A 23058-nucleotide genomic window follows, 5' to 3' on the forward strand; every position below is an offset into this window, starting at 1 on the left:
TTTACTGTGCCGAGGATTATTTAGTGCACATCTGTGAGGGTGCCGTGGTGTGGTGCACGCAGTGGAGCTGTTGGCTCTTGGATAGGACTGTGAACACAGTGGAGCTGTGATAGGCTCTGTGTGTGTGAGAACCAAGGGAAGGCCTTTCTGTAACGACAGGGCTGTTTTAAGGTATGTATTTTTGCCCTTATGATGTCCACATCAGAGAAAGGAGGGCTTTCTCTGATATGAACATTCTAGGTGTGGAACTTAAGTTAGAATATTTTAATGCACCTGATGATGTGTGACTATGCTAAGTTTGATACTGGTGTATTCTTTCAATTTTTTCAGTTTAAAAATAAATTCCTGTTATCAGTATATAAAAGTAATGATGGGGTGGCTGATTTCTTGATTTTTGTTGTATGCAGTGATGTTTTGAAAACCAAACAAAAGCAAAGGTCTCTACTTTTTCTGTTTTGGTGAGGTTGGCACCTTATCAGCTAGAGTTCACACAGATAGATAATATCCTGTTAAACTGTTGTGACTATCCCTGCCCTTGGGTTCTTCATCAGCGTGAAAGCGGTACAGCAGAGGCGCTGAAGTGCTGGCTTACATGAGGGCTAAGCCTGTGCACTGCATTTCCTAGCTGGTCAGCAGAGCCCTTACCCAATGTGACTGTTCCTACAACTTTTGATGTTCCCCTGCCACTCGCCGTCACCCCAGCTGTATGTGTAGGATGGACTCTATAAAAGGAAGTAGCTCTTAACTTAGTGCCAAAGAAAGGATAGCTCCTCACGGACATCATCCCTGTGTCCATCTTATGTCCTGGGCTAGAGGGGCAGACCATACGCCTCATGTACTGGCAGTGCTAGGCGCTAGTTAGTGATGGGCTCTGATGGCTCACTGGCTGTTTGACCAGACTGTTCCCTTTCTCCGGAGAATGTGGCCGGCCTTTCCCCCATCTCACGTTTCCCTTTGAGAAGCTGGGATGCTTGAAGGCAGTGAGAAAGCAGCGTTCTCTTTCAGGAAAGATTAAGCAGTAAGCCATGATAGGGTACTTTTCTTATTTTTTTTTCCAGTTTTCTGATGTCATGTTTTTCATATTTAAATTAGTTTTTCATTAGTTCTACATATTCATTTAAATAGTACCCTAAATTATTGTCTTACAGGGTGATATGATACGAATTTACTGTGCTTTCTTTACAAATCTATATTTTTATATTCTTCTAAGTTAGATTTTATATTTTTATGACGTTTTATTCAACGATATTTCTTGGCATTTATCCAGTCATAAACACAGGAGTGGGAGAGTTTGACTGTTGTCAACACGCTGCGGCCTTTGTCTTCCCTTCTACCTAGAACCAATTCAGTGCCATTCAGGCTATACTTACTTGATGTTCTTAATTCTCCATCTGCAGCCAGGCCGTGTCTCCCCTCTGCAGACCTTGCAGGAGGCAGTCCTTCCTTTCCCAGGGTTTTGGCCTTCTGTTTCCACCCTCTTCCATTCTTACTCGATGTTAGTTTGATGCTCTGACACACGTCATGACATCCTGTACAATAATTTATTTTATGAAAAGTCCAATACTCTGCAAAACCTGACAGTTTTCCATTGGTTCTCCTTTACAAAAACCAATTATTACTTCAACGTGAAAAGGAAGGAATTTTTCCTGACATGATTGCCTTTGGTAAATCCATGCTGACTCACTCCTATTAAATTGTACTTCTCCAAATGTATCATTAAGCTCATCCATGAGTATCATCTCAAATTTATTTCCTAATATAGATGCTACACGTACAGGTCTATAATTTTCAGCCTCTCCCCTCTTCTTTTTAACCTTCAGGCTGGATCCCTTGTTTCCTAGTCTCCCAGTTCTCACCCTAACAAAAGACTTCCTAAAATAATTAGCAGTTCAGGGCTGGTACTCTTTCAGCCAGTCATCATTCATTTTCTAAAATGCTGCTCTGAGTCTTTGTTCTTCCCAAACTGCTGTCTGTGTGCCCTGGCATCTTCTGCTGCAGTCAGTCTCTGTGTCCATTCTGTGGCTACGTGGCTATTTTGGTAACTGGCCTTTCCCTTCGCTTTCCTTCTGACTCTCATGTCTGACCAAGTTCCTACTCCATTCTTTGTAGTCATCGAGTGAGCAATAGCGGAAAGGCTGTTTTCATCAGCTGGTTTCTCTAGTGCTATAACTGGCATTCCAGCAAAACCCAGTTCCTGGGCGTCTGTCTGTGAGGATTTGATTTACTGATCAGCTAAGCAGACTTGTGGACTCACTACCACTTCTCCTATTCAGTAATAGTCTTCTTTATTCAAAACCTTGCCTTGATACGGCCCTAAATATTGGAATGCTTCATATGTTTGAGAATAAATATGTTCTCTTTAATGTACCAGAACTATGTATGAAAACCTCTTTATGTGTTCAGCACTGGGGAGCAGAGTTAGGGAGGCGTTCTCTGCTGTGTGTCTGGCACACCCTCACTTCCTTTTCAGTGCTGGGGGGTGGGGTCTGCTGACTGAAGTCTGAGCCCAGGAGTCGCAGTGGCAGTGGCTGTGCTCCTTTCTCACTGTCACAAAGGACTGCAGAGGCACAGTAACAGTAGCGCCAGGCTCCCACCAGGCCTTTCAGTCTTCAGAAGCAAATCTCCGATGATCACCAGTTCCAGCTAATGATCTTCCAGTAGTTACGTTGCCTAAAGATCCATAACCCAGAGTTTGGCTAAATCAAATCCATGACCACTTTCTTGAATGTGCCGACAGTCAAATCCTGCATATAAAGGAATTTTGAAAAAAAATCCAGTTAATCAAAATTTTTTACCACAGAAGACTTTAAAGTGGGGGTAGTTTCAGATTATCTGAATATTTGTATTAGAAAGTAAAATTGCGGAATAACTTTAAATCCACGATGGTGGATATTTGCACAGTGGTTTCTCTATTGCCCTTCCATCTATCATACAGAAGAAAGCAGGAAGATGGAGTCCGATGAGCTGGTGTTGGGCCTGACTCTGTAGATGCAGGACTTCAGTGAAGTCCTAGACCAGTCTGTGTTTCCCTTCCCAGCGGCACAGTGAGTGCAGAGTACACAAATAAGCCTCTTCAGTCTGTTGTCTATCATTAGCTCCTCCTCCTAGGACTGACAGGTGGCCCCTGAAAGCCAGAGAAACATGTCCAGCTAATGGAGTAGATCTGAGTCTCAAAGACTCATTGCTGACTGCAGGATCTTAAACATTTTTAAATGATGGTTACATTTTTTTTTAACCCAGAAAAGGCTGAATCCTCATTTCCTTCAAGGCCTGTGTAATTGAGAGCACCGTAAACTTCCTTCCCTGTGTCGTGCCTGTCTCCTCACAGGGAAACTGCAGCCTAATCAGTGCCAGTGCACGCAGCATCTAGAAACTGGAATCTGAAAGTTAAGAAAATGTTTAAAAGAAAAGGGAGATAAATTGTTGTTATCCCCAAGGACAAACAAATTCATTCATCAGAATTTTAAGGGGAAATTGGTTGTGGAAAGAGTGGGGGCAGTATGATCTGATCAGGTCATTGATATAGCTTTTGCTTTTTATAGACCTTTGATTGACTGTATTCAATATAATTTTATTTAAAAATTTTTACACCATCACATATTTTGAGTCCCAATTAAAAGTGGTTGTATATGAGAGCTATTGTAGGTGTTGACAAGTCCTATCATTAGCTGTGCGTAACAGAATTGTTGCTTTAATTGAACCTATTTAATGAAGGAAAGCACCACAGAATTTTCAAATAATCAAATAAATTTAGATATATTGTGTAATTATCTTTGAAATTTATTTAAAATGTAACTATTATTTTTCACAATTTCATTTTTATTTGCTATGAATAAAAGTACCATTGCACAACTTTTAAGTTTTATGGTTTCAAATTCACACAAAAGTACAGAATAATAGAATTCATTAAACACCCCTAAATTTCACCATGATATTATCATAGACAAATAACAAAATCCAGCAAAATTAGCATCAGCACGATACCACTCCTATGCTATATTCTTTGTTCATAGTTCATTAGTTTCTGCACTCAGAGTTCATCCTATGGGCCAGCATTTGCTATGACTGTCCTCTCTTCTTAGTTTTTTCTGGCCCATGAGCACGTCTCATTCTTTTTGACTTTGGTTCTTACATATATATGGCCAGTCATTGTGTAGAACTTCCTTTATTTGGGGTTAGCCTAATGTTTATAAAATATCTTGTGGAGGCTGTAAAGGGTACAGTTATTATAGCTAAAAATGGTAACTTGACCATCAGAATGAGACAGGGTCCTGCAGATCCCTCTTCCTTCTTTAACGAGTGCATATCTATGCAGTGTTTTATGTCTATGCCGTGTTTTATGTCTATGCCGTGTTTTATATCTGTGCAGTGTTTTATATCTGTGCAGTGTTTTATATCTATGCAGTGTTTCATATCTATGCCGTGTTTTATATCTATGCAGTGTTTTATATCTGTGCAGTGTTTTATATCTATGCAGTGTTTCATATCTATGCAGTGTTTTATATCTATGCAGTGTTTTATATCTATGCAGTGTTTCATATCTATGCAGTGTTTTATATCTATGCAGTGTTTTATATCTATGCAGTGTTTCATATCTATGCAGTGTTTTATATCTATGCAGTGTTTCATATCTATGCAGTGTTTTATATCTGTGCAGTGTTTTATATCTGTGCAGTGTTTTATATCTATGCAGTGTTTCATATCTATGCAGTGTTTTATATCTGCAGTGTTTTATATCTATGCAGTGTTTCATATCTGTGCAGTGTTTTATATCTGTGCAGTGTTTTATATCTGTGCAGTGTTTTGTATCAGTGTTTTATATCTGTGCAGTGTTTTGTATCTGTGCAGTGTTTTATATCTATGCAGTGTTTTATGTCTATGCAGTGTTTTATATCTGTGCAGTGTTTTATATCTGTGCAGTGTTTTATGTCTATGCAGTGTTTTATGTCTATGCAGTGTTTTATATCTGTGCAGTGTTTTCTGGCATCAGGTTTTGCTCTGAGCTCATCTTGGGTGTTCCCTGCCCAGGCCCAAAAGTTGGTTTCTTTTTTAAGCATGCTGTCTCCTTTGGCTTGCAGATAGCCTTTGTATCCCAGTTCTGTGCATTGCCTTGTGTGCTTCGGTTCCTCGACATTCTCATCAGACACACTCGACTATTGTGAACATACTATCCATTGCTTCCCTGGGATTGTACTCGAGTTAGGTCTTTGTGACTTTGGATTAAGCCGTGGCTTTTGTGGATATAACACTTCAAACACAAAGCATAAAAGAAATTTAAAAAGAAAAGATAAGCTGGACTTTATTTTTTTAAAAAAAAAACTTTGTACTTAAAAGCACATTATTAAAAATTAAAGGAAATCCTATAAAAAGGCTGAAAATGATATACTTCTCTCTTTATCCAGAGTTTGTAAAGCATTCTTGCATTTAGCAATAGCAGAACAAATGTCCTCATTAAAATTGGGAAACTCTGAAGAGCTGTTTTTTAAGAGTATTAACCGGTGCCCAGGAAGAATACTGAAGTACACTCAGTATCATGACTCATTGAGAAAATACCAAACCCAAAATGAGATACTATAAAGTCATTATTTTAGAGTGTGTCTCGTGCTTTTAATTCAGTTGTGATTGAAGACTCATGGTCACGGCTGAACATGAAATACCCTCCCAGACTTATGTAGTACAGTTTGTTCCCCACGCTGACTCCACTCACAGTTGTGCTGTCGTCAGTGGGCGCATCCACCGATGACTGCATAGAGAATGGCGGTTAGGAGATAACGGTGGGGGAAATTCCATCACTTCGGGCATCTTCTGGAACACATGCCGTACCCACAGCCTCTTCCTGTGTCACAGTCTGTTTCTCGGCTGCCGTGAGGTAGGCAGCTCTTATGCCATCTGCACCATGGTGCTCCACAGACTCCAAACAGTGGGGTCAAGACCATGGACGGAAACTGCCCCCAGAATCAATCTGTTGACTCTTAAACGACTTCACTCTGCATTCAGTCTTCTGATTCACTTTGAGCCATGTTTTGTATAACATGAAATGTAGATAGTGTTCTTTTTTCTGCAAAGTGGTTTCTTCTGGTTGAAAGCACTAACCTTCCCCCATTAATTGTCATTGTAATTCTGTTCAGAATAAGTTAGCAGTATTTCTTTGGGCCATTTTCTTTATATTAGCATAGCAATTTCTAAAAGTAAGTATATATGGGTTTTAAATTTTATTCTCAAAATGGAGCATTTGAGTATATGTGTTCCTTTCAGCTTTATATCCTTCACCTCCTCATTGTTCTGAGATCTAATTTAAACCTGTCAAGAGGTTGTCTGGTTCGTCACTGCCTCTCCCTTTTCTTGAATGACTTTCTTAAGGAGGGGAACTTACAATGCAATTCACAAAAATCTTAGGAAAAAATAAAATGAAGTCTGTGTATTTGCATTGAGAAAGCAGTATACAGTGAACCCAGTATTCCTTAATTATGTTCTTGAATAAAAAAAATTTGGTCTTTTCCCTTCTGATACTCTTCTCTGGTGGACTTTGAAATTGTAAATATATACTCACCTAATTCATTTTTGTATTCACATTATAGTCATGTGTCATTTACCAGGAGATGCCTTCTGACAACTGTGGTGTTAGGCAATTCATTGCTATCACTGATTTATGTATGTGTCCTAGACTGCTGCATATGTAAGCAATGTGCTAGCTGTCTGTGTCTCAGTACTCTGTCTGAATATATTGTAGCTATTTCTGTCTGTCTTTCTGTCTGTACTTACTGAGATGAAGGAAATCTGATATGAAATCAAACGTTGGAAGAAATGATATGGTCAGGAGGTTGTTCTACCTCACATACAGGTGGGATCATTCTGACATCTTTTGTGACTGGGTCTTTCCTTTCACACAGTGTCTTCAATGTTCATCTGTGTCATGGCATGTGGCTGAATTGCCTTCCCTCAAGAGACTCAGTAAATATGCATCATACCACCAGTTATACAATTACACATGGTGAAAACCAGCTTTTCTTTACTCTCCATGACTTGTGGCATTTTGAGATCAGTTAGAAAACATACTTGGAAAGGACAATATGAAAATGAGGAAGAATAAGAACAAAAATTACACAAATAACCATGATTCTCTAAAATTAAATAGACCCAAAAGGTGTTATATGGCATATGTTAATGAACATTTGTATTATAAAAGTCATTTAATAAAATTTCAAAATTAATTTATTGTGAAAAAAGGAGATTTGAACTTCTTGAAATACTCTTCTACTTTCTTATTGTTTCCCATTTTTCTAAGGAAGATTAAAAACACTTAAGTACATTCTTTTAATAGAAGAAAATCCATCATTGTAAAGTAGGCATTTGAATTGCCTAATAGCTTTCACTGCAGCAGAACATAGCGTAGGTCTAACTCGACCCAGCAGCGTTCTTGATGGCTGGTCGAGAGCCTCCTAAAAAGCTCTGCTCAGACGTGCTCACTCTTGTCGCAGCTAATGGTGCCATTTGTTGAGCAGCATGTCAGTGTGATTGGCAGGGAGTCATTCTTTCTTCTAAAGACTCATAATTTTAGTGCATGCTTAAAATAAAAACCTAGCATAAGTGACTTCCTGTTTGTAAAGGAAAAGGCAAGATTCCTTTGCAAGTAGCATAGATTAGTTCAGTTAGTGCATAGAATATAAAAGTGAACTTTTCCTCTTTGGAAGAGAATGCTTGTTAGGCACAGCTCTAGCATCTGCTGTGCATTCCCCGCCTGGCTTCAGTCTGTTAAGAGTGCCTTGTTGTGCTATTTTCCTCCCAGATGTTGGCCTGGAACACATTACGATTTTTTTTGCCCTAAACAAAATCCGTCTTTTAAATGTTATAGATTATTTTGCTACTTGGGCTCAAGTTGCTATCAGTCTTTCTTAATAACATGTGTCTTGAATGATTAAATGAGTTAATATTTGTAAACTATTTAAAGTAGAACATAGATTTCTATTAAGTTCTCTATTTTACAAATAAAGCATATAATTAAAAATTACTTTATATTCTATGTTATTTTCAATTATGCCAGTAGGTGCTCCTTTTGATTGACAAAGATCCATGTTCTGTAATGTAGATGGCCTGGTCTATTAACACAGCTTACATGCTCATGTTCTAACCACTGTTATTCTAATACTTTTCTCCTTCTTATTCTCTTAAGAAAAATGAGTTGGTAATAAATAGTCTGCTATAAATGTGTTTGCATCTTAACATGGAGACATCGTTCTCTTGATGTGCTTGTGTTCTCTTTAATGATATTTGGTTTCACTTGATGTTCTGTTGTTTAATGGGACCCCAAACTGTTTCTGCTCATCCAATAGTTAAGTGAACCACATTCTAGCATCTTATATGTAACAAATATTTATTGAATATTTGACAATTTTTATTTAGCATTCAGTCAATACTAATTTATGACATTTTGTTGTATTTGGCTTATGTTTAGATTTTCTGACTATTTAGACAGGGCAAACTTCACATTTAAGTCAAAGATCAAATAAAATAGGTAACAAATGTTATACTTCTTGTGCACATTTATTATTAAATTATTTCAGTATATAAATGTTCTTGCTGGAGGTCCTGTGTACTTGAGGACTTGTAATGTAACTCTAACTTATACAACTGAGTGCTCACATAATTGAACAGCATCACATGTATGAAGGGAAGTGGCAGAGGACTTTCATCTTGTAGGAGCTCAGCATCAGAAGAGGAAGATGACACAATGGGAACCTTGAATAAGCAGAGGAGACACCAGGGTCAAGAGTGTGTACAGAGTACAAGTTGAAAACCCAGATCATGTAGCTACGATAAAATGAAGACAAGAGGGAGAAATAAAGCAGGATAGTTCTTTGAAATCACCTAGTAACAGTTTAGGATTCTGTTTTGTGTTAATGTTTTCTTGCTGTGTAATCTTCATCCATATTTCTGGTCTTTACCCCCTAGTATGTAATGAAAAAAATAAATAAATGTGTTTGTGATGAATGCTTTTACATTATGAGTCTTTGGCCATGAGCTAGAACGAAGTCCACAAAGTGATTTTGTTTTGTGTATAATTTTTTTTAGTACTTGCTGTGTTTTCACCTCAATTTCTCAGTATAAATACGTTATATGCTTTATGTTCAGTTTGAAGACATCAATTTTGTAATATGTTTCCTACCTTGACAAAAGCATTTCAGATCTAGGATTGTGTGTTTTGTTATTTGTGGCAAGATCAAGTTGGGTGTGTTCATCTTCTAGGCATTAACATGTTAACAGATTCCTCGATTACATTGATATGCAAAGTCATTTTCACTCACTGTAGGAAACCATATTTATCATCATACTACAGGTAAAATTGAATGTTTTGCTTGAAGTAGGTCTAAAATGTAGCATGATAATTTATACAGGCATTTTATCTGAATATTTATGTTTAGTTATCCTCCTCTTCTCTGTACTCAGGGCCATTACCAGCACCCCACTGCATCTGTCTTCTAAAAACTGAAGCCATACTGCTCCTGCGGCAGCTTCTTGTCATTTAGGTTTTCCCTGTGAATGGGAACGTAAAGGGACCTGTCACTTTGGTAACACTACAACTTCAAAAATATAATAACTTAAACCTCTCTATTATGACCAAATTATTAGTCCAAAACCTTATTGCCCTGTCTGTAGAGAAAAATAAAATTAATTTTTAAACTTCATTCTTAAGCAGGGCTTTGAAAACATGTGTTCATGAATTTAGTTTCTACTTTTTCCTTTGCCAAACAAGTTGCAAAAATTCTGCAGTGGCTGGAAATTAATTTTACTGATACTTTGTTTCAGCTTTGGTGTTGATCTAATGCATTTTGTGCATATTAATGTGACTCTGTGGGTGTACAAAGCATTCACATGAGACCTATCTGCAGCGTCCCCTTCCCTACCACACCAGGTGTCGGAGTGAGCGAGGGAGGATGCCCCTTGCCTTGCAGATAATAGACAGTAATTGAACAGCTACACAAATAGGTGTCCAATTGCTTATAAGATGTGTAAGGACAAAGCCTGATATGTTTCTCAAAGGCACAGTAGAACAATTCTGTGTGGAAGGAGCATAAGGAAAAGCTTCCTGCAACTGCGAACTGACTCTATTGTTCTCGGGCAGTGACGCAAGAGCTCGACGTTCGCCCCACATTGTGCTGTTCTCTAGAGTCTCAGTCCATCTCCAGAGCACCCGGGCCACAGCTGCTCTTCGCTCAGGAGTCAAGGACCGAGGCAAAGTGACTGACCCAGATTTTCAAGACTGGTAGTACAGTCTGAAGCCATCCTTCAGTGTCACTGTCACCTCAGTAATGCTATTGCTTCGTAAAAGATGATTGGCAGCATTGCATGTGATGCTTGACCCGAGTGCTTTATCAGTCCTGATTCTCTCACGGGAGAACCACATTGGTGATAAGGGGTTAGGAATTTATTATAGTGTTTAGATTTGCCATAACTGTGAGTGCTAAAAAAGGACCTAATGCAGCAACTTTAGTCTTAGATGAGGAACTCCACTGTAAGCGTAAGCTTTAAGCATATGTACAATATTTCATCATATGTTGAGTTTCTTTTTACACCCCCTTCTCTGTTGTAACTACTGGGAGGTAATCGGTGAAATCAAAGGCCAGATTCTCTGTATTATGCAACTGCATTTGAGTCAATCACAGTGATTTACCTGTCTTGAACTCTTCACCATGGGAAGCAGGAGTGTCTCTACTAAAGGTGTGTGGTGTGACATGTGGAACACTACCATTACCTGCTTACTACTAACATCAAGGGCTTTGGCCAGTGTGCATCATGGATATGTTGTCCTTTGAATTAATAGTGTTGTTTTTGTCTGCCTCAGACAATTTGCTACCAGCTTGCCAATGGGCTACTTAACTCAGAGTTCTCTGCTTTCCTCATAATGTCACATCCATACAGCTGGTGTGGCTTTTCTGGCAGGGCTCGCATAGGTATGGCTCTTAAGTCAAATAGGCTGCTCTGTAAAAAATGTGAGTCTGTGTGTGTGTGGGTGTGGTGACGGTGTGTGAGGGTGTGGTGACGGTGTGTGAGGGTGTGGTGACGGTGTGTGAGGGTGTGGTGACAATGTGTGAGGGTGTGGTGACGGTGTGTGAGGGTGTGGTGATGTTGTGTGAGGGTGTGGTGATGTTGTGTGAGGGTGTGTGTGAGGGTGTGTGAGGGTGTGTGTGTGTGTGATGGTGTGTGAGGGTGTGGTGACGGTGTTCTGATCTTTTTTGTTAAATATGTGCTAGTTAAAAATCTAAACTTTGGATGATCCATATAGAGTACCTTTGAGTGGATTTTCAGGTACTATTTATTAGAGTGATCTTTCCACCTATGTCTCAACTCTGGCTATGATATTAACCTTTTGTAATTAAAATGCTCTGTCTCTTTGACACATAGTATGCCCTTTTAATTCTACCCAATTTTTTTTAAACCTGCATCTCTTTTTTTCCCCATTTACTCATGTACCACTTGCTGGTCCCTTTCAAATGTGAAATGCTGGCCCATTTATCGTTAGTAAACATGCTGAATTTTTCTTTGCTTTTTTAGGTTTTATTGGATGAATGTAGATTGTACCTTCTCTAAATGTATCTTAAATAATTGCCACTTACAGGAATTAAGTACAAGAGAAGGAGAATGCTGACCTATAGACTAAGCAGAGGGAGCAGACGTTCCCACTGGGTCCCATTTCCTAAGAAGGACCATCAGGATAGTGACCGGGGTCTAAAGTTATGGTCTGAACGACCTCTACGAAATGATCAGTTCACAGAGGAACTCGACTGTGTTTGCACCAAGCTAATAGGGACAAGGGGCAGTCCCCCTACCAAAGACAGACCACTCTTCCTTTGTCCTTGACTAGGGTAGAAAGCTCAGGAAGAGAAAATAATCACTAGAGAACAGAGATGGGGTTGGTGCTACAGGGTAAACCTGCGCCAGGGTTCAGTGTCCATGCAGAAAAGGCGCTGAAGGGGCTTGCGCTCTCCATGTACATTTTGATCTCATATTGATTTAGTTATTTATATAAAGGTTTGTTCATCACAACACCAAACCTAAAACATTGTCTCAGCTTTCCTATTACTCTTCCCTTATTGTTGCTTTTTCTTCCAAAACTGAAAGAAAATATAGTGAAATATTCTCATTGTAATATGACAAAATCCATCTTTGTGGTGTGTTTTGCCTTTTCTTGGCGATACTCACCTCAGATAGGGAGCCCAAACCAGAACACAGTGCATACTCTACCAACATCCAACTTGGTGAATCAGGGAATTTTATTGTGGTTCCTTACAGGAATGTGGGTGAGCAGAAGGGACTCAAACACAAGCCTCATTCTAGCAGGGGACACCTCACAGAGGCTGGAAACCTGAAGCTATCACCCAGCCTGCAGGCAGCTCAGCAGGCTGCCCTGACCTCCACCTCTCGCAGCCAGTGCAGCTTCACTGTTCCTTCTAGGCTAGTTGTTCCCAGCCTTCCTAACGCCCTGACCCTAAAATACAGTTACGTATGTTGTAGTGACCCCAGTCATGACATTGACTTTTGTTGCTACTTTATAACCTCAGTTTCGCTACTGTTATGAATCATAATGTAAAATCTGTGTTTCCAGTGGTCTCAGGCAGCCCTGTGAAATTGTCCTTCGACCACAAAGTAGGTCACAATTCATGAGCTGAAAACCTGTTGCAGGCAGTTCAGTTAGTCTCTGCTGCTCTCAGGCAGCTGGTCGTCGGAGAGTGACCAAGCCGTCTTCACTGCTTATATATTGTTGGTCATTGTTGGTCAAGAGGCCTAGAGAATCTTACTTCTTTTAGGAACTTTTTAAAGCTATTCTGGGTTGTTTATTTCCTGAGTTTCGCTGCCAGACAGAATGTTCCAGTTTCTTTTGAAACTGCGGTGTAATATTGGTGGGCATCGCTATTTTCCTAGAAACAAAGAATAAGTAAGTAGAACAGAATGATGTTCTAGTGTCATTAGTACCTTACCAACATGCAACCACTTAAAGAATTAGTTGTGTTTTTGGACCCAAACTATAGACACTTGATGTGTAAAGGACAAAAATAAAGCAGACTTTAAGTAATTAATACAATGGACATTGTTAAATCTTCATGTATTTCATTTTTATTTGAAGTTCTCCCATAGTTCCATGTTATGGAGACAACTTCACAGTGACAGGTAACCTCTGGAATGCAGAAAACATGAGAAACAAAGGATTAGGAGAGTGAGCACCTCCACAGAAGGGTGATATTCCTGACACCTCCCTTAGATTCTTCTGCGAGGCCATGACTGAATAGGAATTTATAATGCTGGTCTTTCATGTAATACATGAAATCTGGGGTTCTTTTTCTTACTTGCTCTTCACATACTTACAGCTTGCATGTGATGGTTTTGGTGGGTGCATACATGGTGCTGATCATATTTGAAATTTGGGTGCCACTTGACTCAGCAGTCTCTCCTGTGTGCATCAATCTCTCAGAGTGCATGCACGGCTCTCTAAGGTCCTTTCAACAGGCCCAGGGAGTACGTACATACCCATCACGAGGGCTTGTGTTAATAAAGCCTATGTATGCAGTGGGCAGATCCACAGCAGGTAAAAAGAGCTAGGTCCAGATGGATTGCTGCATCCAAAGCATGTAGCTGTATGCAAAAGCAATTTGAAGAATATTTTGACTGCTATGATCATACATGTCTTAAAATGCAAAAAATCTGTATATAAATGTGTTTGAGCATAAACATATAAATATAGATAGTGAATAGCTTTTTTATTGTTTTGTTTTGGTCAAATAACTATCATAATGACTTTTCATGACTAATCTATAATTTACTTAAGAACTTCTAAAATATTTTAAATGCTATGTTGTGTATGTCTCTAGGTTTATTGATTTGTTTGTTTCTTTACTGTTTGTGCTTCTCAGAAAAAGCAATAAACCTAAGAATGCAAGTTTTTCTGTGTTTTCTACATTTCGTTGCTTTTTGTAAGCAACAAAGGCCATTTAAGCCATCTAAAGTTTACTGAGTACAAATCAGGCTTCTCTCTCTGCTTAGATATAGATTGCACGTGGCATTCCAAAAAACACGTGATGAAAAGCACCCGAATTTGAGGCTAACACTGATGTTTCCTTGGTGTGTGACCTTGGCAAGCTTTCCCCGCTGCGGCCAGCTTTCACTTCTGTGCTTGTGATGTGGATAAGAAAACCTCGACAGTTGTGACATGGCAATCGGTCTAACTGCATGTGATCTCTGTCGCAGTCTCCACTGCCTTTCATTGGATGTTTGCCTGAGATTCCGACAAGTGGAATAAATGCATGATTTCAGTTGTTCCATGCAAGGCTAGACATGTGGGCAGATCATATGTGATCATGGCTCTTTTGGAGTTTGTTGTAACACGAGAGAGATGACTCTGGATGCCTGCTTTCTGAAAGGGGTTTTGTATGGGCTAGGGCATGAAAGAACTTGTCAAGCTAGGACCTGAACATGTCTGGACCCCAGTAAGGCCCTTACTGCGCTGTGAGAGAAGAGCCTTGGTGAGCTAGAGGAAGACTTCTTCAGTGGGAAACCAGCAGGGTTGCTAACAGACACCGCTCACAGGTGCTGTGCCTTGTGAAGATACTAAGTTTCTTAGGCTTCTGTTTTCTTAAAAACACTGGGGCAAAAAACCAAACTCTGGAATCTAAGTGTTTGTCCTGGTGTGTGCCCTGTAGAGCTCCCAAGTGAAGGGTGCATCCAGGCACTGGGACCCTTCCACCCTCTTCTAACTCTGTACCTATGGCAGTCCCGCTCACTTGAGGGCAAGCTTAGCCTTCTGTCATTGTTCTCTTTTTAACTGGAGTACAGGAGCCAGCTATGTGAAACCCACTTAGTATCTTCCGGCACACTAATGCTGTCTCACCTCTTTCAGCTCAGGGTTATCTTAGGGAGCTGACCACAGAGAAGGAAGTGAAGAGAACAGAGCTGCCTCTGTGCCCTTGAGCTGGCTGGGGGAGTGGGAGCTCTGACTTCATGGAGCTAACTGCCCTTCTCACTTAGTGTCTGACTCAAGGCTTTCCTTTGGAGCAATCACAAAGCCTGCCATTCGCTTCTGTGGTGTGCTTTTATCTAAAGGGTTTCCCTTGCTCCCTTATGGTTTGCTTGTCCACTACTTGAAGGTGTCTGGAATCCTGGAAGCATGCTTGTCGCCGTGCTCTCTGCCCTCATCACCTTTCTGCAGCACTGGACCCACTGCGAGCGGAGCATGGAGGACGTCTGCTCTTCAGGGGCTGCGTTCATAAAGTACAAGCTCTGAGTTTGCTTTCTTGCCTGGAGTCTAAAGTTGGGCGATTAGACAGTGTAGTAAGTCTAAAGAGTATATTAAAACAATGCATACAAGGTGCCATAGCTCAGTGCAAAATGTGGCCCCAAACCTCATGTAGTATTTGTGACCAGAGTTGAGGTCACTGCATCTGTCTGTAGGCACTTTCTGTAACATGGAGTGGTCTAGCAAGGTTTTCTTTTACTTTTTCCAAAAATCTTTTCAGTAAAATTTTAGTGACAATGAATGGGAGAATGGCTAGAAAACTGCTCAGTTGGAGCTGGAGCAGAGCTCACAAGCAGCGAGCTTAACTTTGAAAGACAGGACGCTCCTGGCTTTGGTCTTCTTAAAGGATAGCTGTTTTTAATTGTCTAACCTGAAGCAAGTGTTAGCTGAAGCAGTATGCTGTAAAATCAGCTATGTTTGTCCTGAAGTAGTTTCTGCTCTCAGGACGGCTGGCTCGTTTCACTAGGACTCTGCTCTTCAGGGTGGCTGGCTCGCACTCATACTTGTTCACGTCTACCCTGCCATGTGCCTGAAATTCCTTTTGCTAGAGATTCTGGTCATCAGCGTGGCTGTCACTCACAGTCCACCTGTATGTATATGGTGACCTCCAGTCCACAAAGAAATCCTTCTCTCTTCAGTTAGTCTCGGTACCAGATAGTTACACTGTATTTGGGATTGTTCCATTGAGATTTCTTTCCCCTAACATCAGGGATGTGTTTATTAGGTCCTACTGCAAGCTCTGGATTAGTTAGTTTTAGATATTTCTTCAGTCTACTCTGAAAGCCATTACTTTGAAAATCAAATGAAACCACTTATTTAAAAAAAGTGGATTCATATAGATATTTCAAAGTTTATAATCTGAGAAATTACTAGTAAATTATTGTTTTTCCAAGACTTCTGGTTTTTTTCTTAGGCTGGTATAATGTTGTAGTGCACAGGGTAGGCCTTTCACAGCTGTTGCTGTACCCGTGGAACACTTCCTGTCATCCCTGAGTAGGTATTCGTTTGTCTGAGTAGCTGAACTAGCACAGAATCCCCAAAGAGAACTACACCGTAGGGTAGTTTGTTTTTCCATGATGTGTACAGTGGATATGCCGAGATCTGTCAGAAACAGAGTTATACTTTCCTATTCAAGTTACCAAATTGGACACACTTTGTTAGTTTAGTGCTATTTTGTGCATGTGAGTGGGCAAGCATACCTGGAGGCCAGAGAGTAGTGTCAACTGTCTTTCCAGTCTCTGTCCAACTCAGTTTTTGAGACAAGATCTCTCACTGAGCTCACTGACTTGGCTAGACTGGTAGGCAAGCAAGCCCTCTGAGGCCTCCTGCCTCTACCTCCCAAATACTGAGATCACAGACTCATACTGCCACAAACAGTTTTTATGTGGGTGCTAAGGATCCAGATTCATGTTCTTATGCCTGTTTGTTGATCTCATCAGTTGATTGAGCCATTTGAAGCACAAATCCAGGCTTGGGGAAAGCAAAATTATTTTCAATATGAAATAACTAGAATCCATCTGTTAATATGAGGATTCTTAAAGTTCCATACTTAATAGCCATTCTCTTTCTGAGAACAAAATTTAAGGCACAAACCAGTAGTGTTCCAGTACTGGGCCCTGGGGGCAGCATGGGACTGTAGTTAAATTCTTCATCATCATCTTCATCATCATCATCTTCTTCTTCATCATCAACATCATCGCAGTGATTTGGGAAATTCCAGAGACAGGTGATACTCGTCCTACTCAGCAGTTTTCCCTTTAGATAGAAAATCACAGAGTGATGCTGGATACCGTGTCCCTCATCCAGAAGGATGTAGAAAGATGGGAAGCCGGCCTGATACCAAAGTTCAAAAGCAGATGCTTAGCATCTATACAGTTACATATGTGAAGCCTGCAGCTCTGCGTCGTGTTCGGTTTTAAGTACATGGGCACCCACTCATTATAAAGCTGCCTAGCCTCTGTTTCTTTTTATAGCAAATAAGCTCTATAGATGAATTTGTTATTAAAAAGCCTGTTAATCTACATTGATTTCTAATTTGTTCTGGATTCCTTAGCTGAGAAATGTAGTTCATCACTGGCTGTTCTATTACCTGACAGCAGTTGATAAAGCATCCATGTGCAAAGTGTCAGAGAAGGTTAATATTTATTGATTTTTATGGTGCTATAACCAGTGTAGTTTTGCTATCAAAAATGTATGGCCACCAACAATGGAATCTGTAAAAATTGCAGGGTACACACCCAATAGTATTATAAACTGTGCCGATATGCTAGACTTTAATAATAACAGATAATAGCTTGATTCAAGAAGCTCTGAAAGTGTACCTACCCAAACCAAGACTTGTGTGTCATGTTTTTATGTAAAACCCAAGAACAGCACGTGGAAACTAAACCCCCTGCTTTGCAAACAGCCCTCATCACATTGGCCTCTTCTTCACTTAACTGTATGCTATTGGTCTGCAGAGATGTCCAAGCCAGTGATTGCTGCAGTGAGGAGCCATAAGGGGTTTGTTTCTGGAACAGCCGAGTATATAATTAGTGAAGAAGGCGAAGCCTACGTTTTGTTTTAAAGGAGTTTTAAAGAAACAGTTTGAGTGCTGCACCGGTGTTCAAAACTATGCAAGGGGAAAAGTATCTCGCTGCCTAGAATCTTGAGTTCTTTCTCTAGTTGCAGATTGGGATTAAAATTTGTTTAATTGATCTCCACCTGTATTTCACTCAACAAGAATGCAGTCCCTGGTTCACCCTCAATGTGAGCAGCATGAAGCCTGCTGTGTCTTTGCCTTCTTAGATATATAATTTACATTACTTAGTTTGAAAAGGAAGCATCCAGCAATTAACTAGCAAAATAAGACAATTTATTACTTATTTTTATACCTAAAGTACATAGAAATTTCTTTGCCTTTAAGATTCTTTAGTTTATATGGATTAAATTAAAACATTTAACCTATATTTGAAATTTAATGAAAATTCTAATATTGGAAGCATGTGTTTATTCATTTTATTCTCTCCCTGTCCTTCCCTCTCATCCTCTCTCTCGGCCTCCCTTCTCCCTCTTTCTTTCTTTCTCCCCCTCTCCCCTCCCTCTCTCCTTCCTTTTGTCCCTTCTTCCTATTTCCCTCCCTCTCCCTCTCTCCTTGACCAGCAGCAGAATAGATTGTCAGATCAGCTGTTTTGAAACTATCTTGTCTGCCTCCCATTTTCCAGTTTTGTTAGCCAAGCAGCCTGTGCTGAGTTTTTGTTTCTTGAAAGAAATGTCTGTGTTTCTTGGAAAACTGTTCTTTCCTCCAATACCATTTTGATATATAAAATTCTAAATTTGAAAACAACTAGAAGACTCCAGAAATTTCTGGACCACAATGTTTAAACTCTTCACAGTATAAAATGTTATTGTTGATTTATTTACATATTGTCTAATTTTTCTTCCTTAGTGTCTGTCAGATGTAGTTTGTTTCCTTGATCTATAATGAGTTTGTTATTGAACTTTCTCTTTTCTCCCTTCTTAATCCAGCAAGGTCTCATACTAAGCAGGTAGTGATTTGAAACAGTCTTTCCCTGGGACCTTTAGGATGCTGAATATCACTAGTATGTTCACTTCAGAGCAGGACCCTGGATTTCACAGCTCCATGACTGCCAGGCTGTCTGCTTCACTGTCCACCAAAACCAGTGGCCGACAACTGACGGGATTCCTTAACTCCCCACGTCATTTCTCAGCTCCACAGAGCTGCCACAGCCAGGCCCTAGCATCTCTCACATCCTCACCTCCAAATTAGCTATTACCTAAGGTCGTGACTGTTATGGGAAGATGGCTTTATTTGATTCATTAAATCCTATACTTAAGCTTTGGTGTCTAGGTGTATACAACAGAAAAACATACATTTCATGTGTAAGAAAAGGGTTTTATGCTAAAATGGAAACAGGAAGAAGAACTGCCCCTAAACATTTACCCTAGTGGAGAGACCCTTGAGCTTTGTGAACAGCAAGATGACTGCATGGGTTTTTCAGATTTCTTAATGTGAGAGTTAGTGTTACAGTCAGGAAAGCTACATGAATCTAATAACTATGGAATTTATTCTCTGCTCTACCCTCAGAATAAACAAAGCAAGTCCTTTGGAGCAAGCACTGTGCATACTTGATTTGTTACTTGGTAATCAAATTCACTACCTTAACAGTTGTCGTTTGTGAGTTGTAAAACCTTTCAGGACACCAGAGAAAAAATATTTTAATCTCATTTTGAATTGCTTCATTTGCTTATTAACTTACACACACACACACACACACATATGAAACATGTTTTTAAATTGTAACTAAAAAACGTTGCTTGTGTTGTAACAATTTTTATGCTTTTGTTTTCTTTTTTTGGATTGTATTTGAAAGTACACAGTGATGTCAGTGATTTACTTAAATTCAAAGTTAAATTTGAGAAACTCAGGATAAATGTGACAGAGAAAAAACAATCAAAACATGAAAATGACAGGAAGAACAAAATGTCCTAGGAAATAATGATGTGACAGACAGTTCATGACCTTTGTCCTTGAAAACGTGATCTGTGCTGCCTTTGAGATCTGCAGTTTTAAAGTATGTTTTTTATGAATTCTTCTTGAACTTAAAAAAATGTTTAAAAATATGAAGTAAGAGACTTTAGTTAATATACCATTACAGCTCTCAAATGAATTGTGTTTTGGTTTTTTTTTTTTTCTTAATAAAAAAAAAAAAAAGCTTTTGTTTTGCTCCTCAGAGGGAAGGCTGGCTGTCCTGTGTTCATCTAATCATCTGACTTGAAGCAGGTCACCCTGGAGAAAGCTGGTACTGGCTCTCTGTCCCTGTCATTTTGTAATCTTGGAGAGGACAAGAGTAGCTCTGGCTCTTAGACAAGGCGCTCCCTCTGTGTAGTTTCTGCTCTCACGCCTCCCTTGTCAGTGAGCCCTGTTGCCTAATTTTAGCTGAAATCATTATTGGTTCTATATGACCTGGCAAAATTAAAATTACTCTCAAGAAAGGTCCAAGGTCCTTCCATTTTTCATGGCCACTTCAGCTGAGCTGTTTTTCTGAGCTGCAGCTTCTATGGGAATTTCAGAATATCGTTTGTTGCAGAGCTGGGTTAACAGAGCATATACAGTTTGTAGTGGAGTGTGCGGGGTGAAATGGCGTCAGCTTTGAAGGGAAGGGACGCTCAGCGCGGCAGTCAGCCAGGTGCACATGCAGTGCCACCCAATAGAGTACGGAGTGGCAGCCTGCTCCACTCTCTGGCAGAGCACACCTTGGTGACCCAGCAAGCCCCATGTCTGGGACTGGGCCACCACCAGGTCATCCTGGCTTCACCATGAAAAGACACCTGTACAGATGAGGTAGGGGCGCCCCTGTGGAGGAACCTGATCAGGCACTCCCTCCCTCCCAGTGAGCTCCACCACTCGTGTCTTTTGTTTCTCCTTCCTCTCCTTTCTTTCTCAGCTCTTAGGACCTTTCAACTTCTCTTTATTTTCTTAAGAAAAAAAACCAGAAACATGCTGTAAATTCACAGCCACAAACCTGAGGGTCAGAGCGAGCGTGCCTGAGAGGTAAAATAATTAAGTCCAGGGCTGAGGACAGAACCCAGCACACTTGGCTCCTGGGCAGCAGCAGAGAGAGCCCTGTCAGAAGTGTGAATTGCCGGTTACTTTTAAAGAAAGTATTATTTTCTTGAAGAATGCAGCATTCTTTTGTGGCTGCTGCTTCCATCAGCTTCTGTGGCTTTACCAAGGAGACGATTCTTTTCATAAGCTTTTGTCCACTAATTTTCTTCAATGGGACTCTTGCCAATGGTTGGTTTAGGGTTTTTATTTAATTTTCATTTAATAAGAAAACCATATTTTGTAGGTGTTTTGTGTAACTTGCCATTCATTATTAAATTCACGTACATGTGTCTTCATTACTCAGATTACATGGTTTATTTGTAAAATATATCCAGATTACCAGCCTTGAGCAGACTATCTGCTTGGACAGAAATCTTGTGTCTGGAGATGACACTGTTGCAGACAACACTGTCAGTATTATCATTGTACTTGTCACTTGTTAGACAGGAAGCACTGAAATCCCAACAATGACAAATTAATGTGTCACTTTCACATGTTACTTGGAAATATTTTTGCGTATTTCTACAAATTATATATCCTACAAAAATTAATTAATTTTTTTTATTTAACCCACCCTCATTACACCCATATATTATCAAACCTAAGAAATTTCAAGCTCATGTTTGGAAAGGAGAAGACATGTTTGCAAGAATATCAGGGACTTAAAGCTTGGATAAACACGTATAAATTGCTAGTGTGGGTCAACACACGACAAGCACACGAGAGGACAGAGAGCTGAAGAGGACGAGAGACAGCAGTTAGATCAGAATCAAGATTCAAGTCAGAAATTAAGAAGAAATGATGGATTTGTTAAGGTGTTTACTGTGAGCGCTTTATCTCCGTATGCAAATCACTGAGCAGGAGCAGAGGAGAAGAAAGCAGTGGGAACAAGGAAAGCAGAGAACAGTAAATGGAGTCTGGCTGGCTACTGTGCTGACTTCTCAGAACAGATGAGAAAGAAGTGGAATACATCTACAAATAGAGTTAGGTGACTGATAGCAGAAGGTCAGCAGCAGTGCAGGAGCCCCGTGTATGGTGTCTCTGTCAGTGCCTTTCTCCTCGGCACGTGTGTGAAATCAGAAACTTAGCGAGAGTATGGATGCTGTGGCAGTGCAGGCATCATTGTGAGCGAAAGCATCTTTATCTGGGAGGAGCTGATGCCTCTGGGAACCACTCCTGACATCAGCAGGTTGAAGGGAACGTCTTACACTCTCTTTGATTAACTTTCGAGGAATATGAAATAAACATTAAAAATGAGCTCGCTGACTCCAGTGTGATAGGTCCTACCAAAATGTGTAAATTTCCACCCGATCCTGCTAACCTCTTTACTTACTTATGTGTTTTCTTCAAGACTCTGAGGAAAGCAAAGCTCCTGCTCAGCGCCTGTGCTCTTCAAAAGCAGCTTTGGAGAGGTGTATGGATTCCCAGGTTAAGAAGACTAACATAATACCTGGTAGTGTAACATGGTTGAGAAGACTAACATAATACCTGGTAGTGTAACAAGGCCCTGGAGTTGATTCCCAATACTGCAGAATATATATATACATGTTAACATACATATATACAGACAGATATTGTAAAATTAAGTATATAAAAACAAAACCTGAATACTTGAGTAGCATTATATTCTATAAGAGATCGTGACCTCAGCTATAGATAGCTGTGTTTTTACCCATCTCAGGGAAAACATCACATGACTGTTCTTGGACATCTGTTAGTGTAGCCTGAAACAGGGCTAACACAAGCCATGCACTTGGATGCACAGCCCTATTCAGGAAGGAGAGGCATACTTGACATCTTTGGCATAGCCCATATTCTTGAATTCTCTCTCAGAAATTAGAATATTATTACTCCATATCCCAAAAAAGAGAAAGACTGAACTGCCCATGGTTATGGCTAATATTTTTATCTCAAGAACAGTTGAAGGCCATCTGAGCAAAAAAATTAAATAGTTTTATAGTGCAAGCTGGACAAGAAACACTAACCATAGCTACATAGATACTCCACAAAATAGTAGCCTAGGAAAAGATGCCCAAAGTCATCTTCAGGATGCTGTGGTACCCAAGTAGTACTCGTGGTTGATGATCTCATAAATGTACAGCTTCAGGATGTTGTGGTACCCAAGTAGTACTTGAGACTGAGGACCACATAAATGCACAGCATTTAT

At 40.0% G+C, this 23058-nt stretch overlaps 1 protein-coding gene across 2 annotated transcripts in view; it reads left to right on the plus strand.

Moving 5' to 3' along the window:
• Znf407 (zinc finger protein 407) overlaps positions 1–23058 on the plus strand; it is a 361311-nt gene that overhangs the window by 257922 nt on the left and 80331 nt on the right. The window lies entirely within an intron of this gene.

Source organism: Chionomys nivalis, chromosome 14 (assembly GCF_950005125.1).
Source record: "Chionomys nivalis chromosome 14, mChiNiv1.1, whole genome shotgun sequence".
Taxonomy (NCBI): Eukaryota; Metazoa; Chordata; class Mammalia; order Rodentia; family Cricetidae; genus Chionomys; species Chionomys nivalis.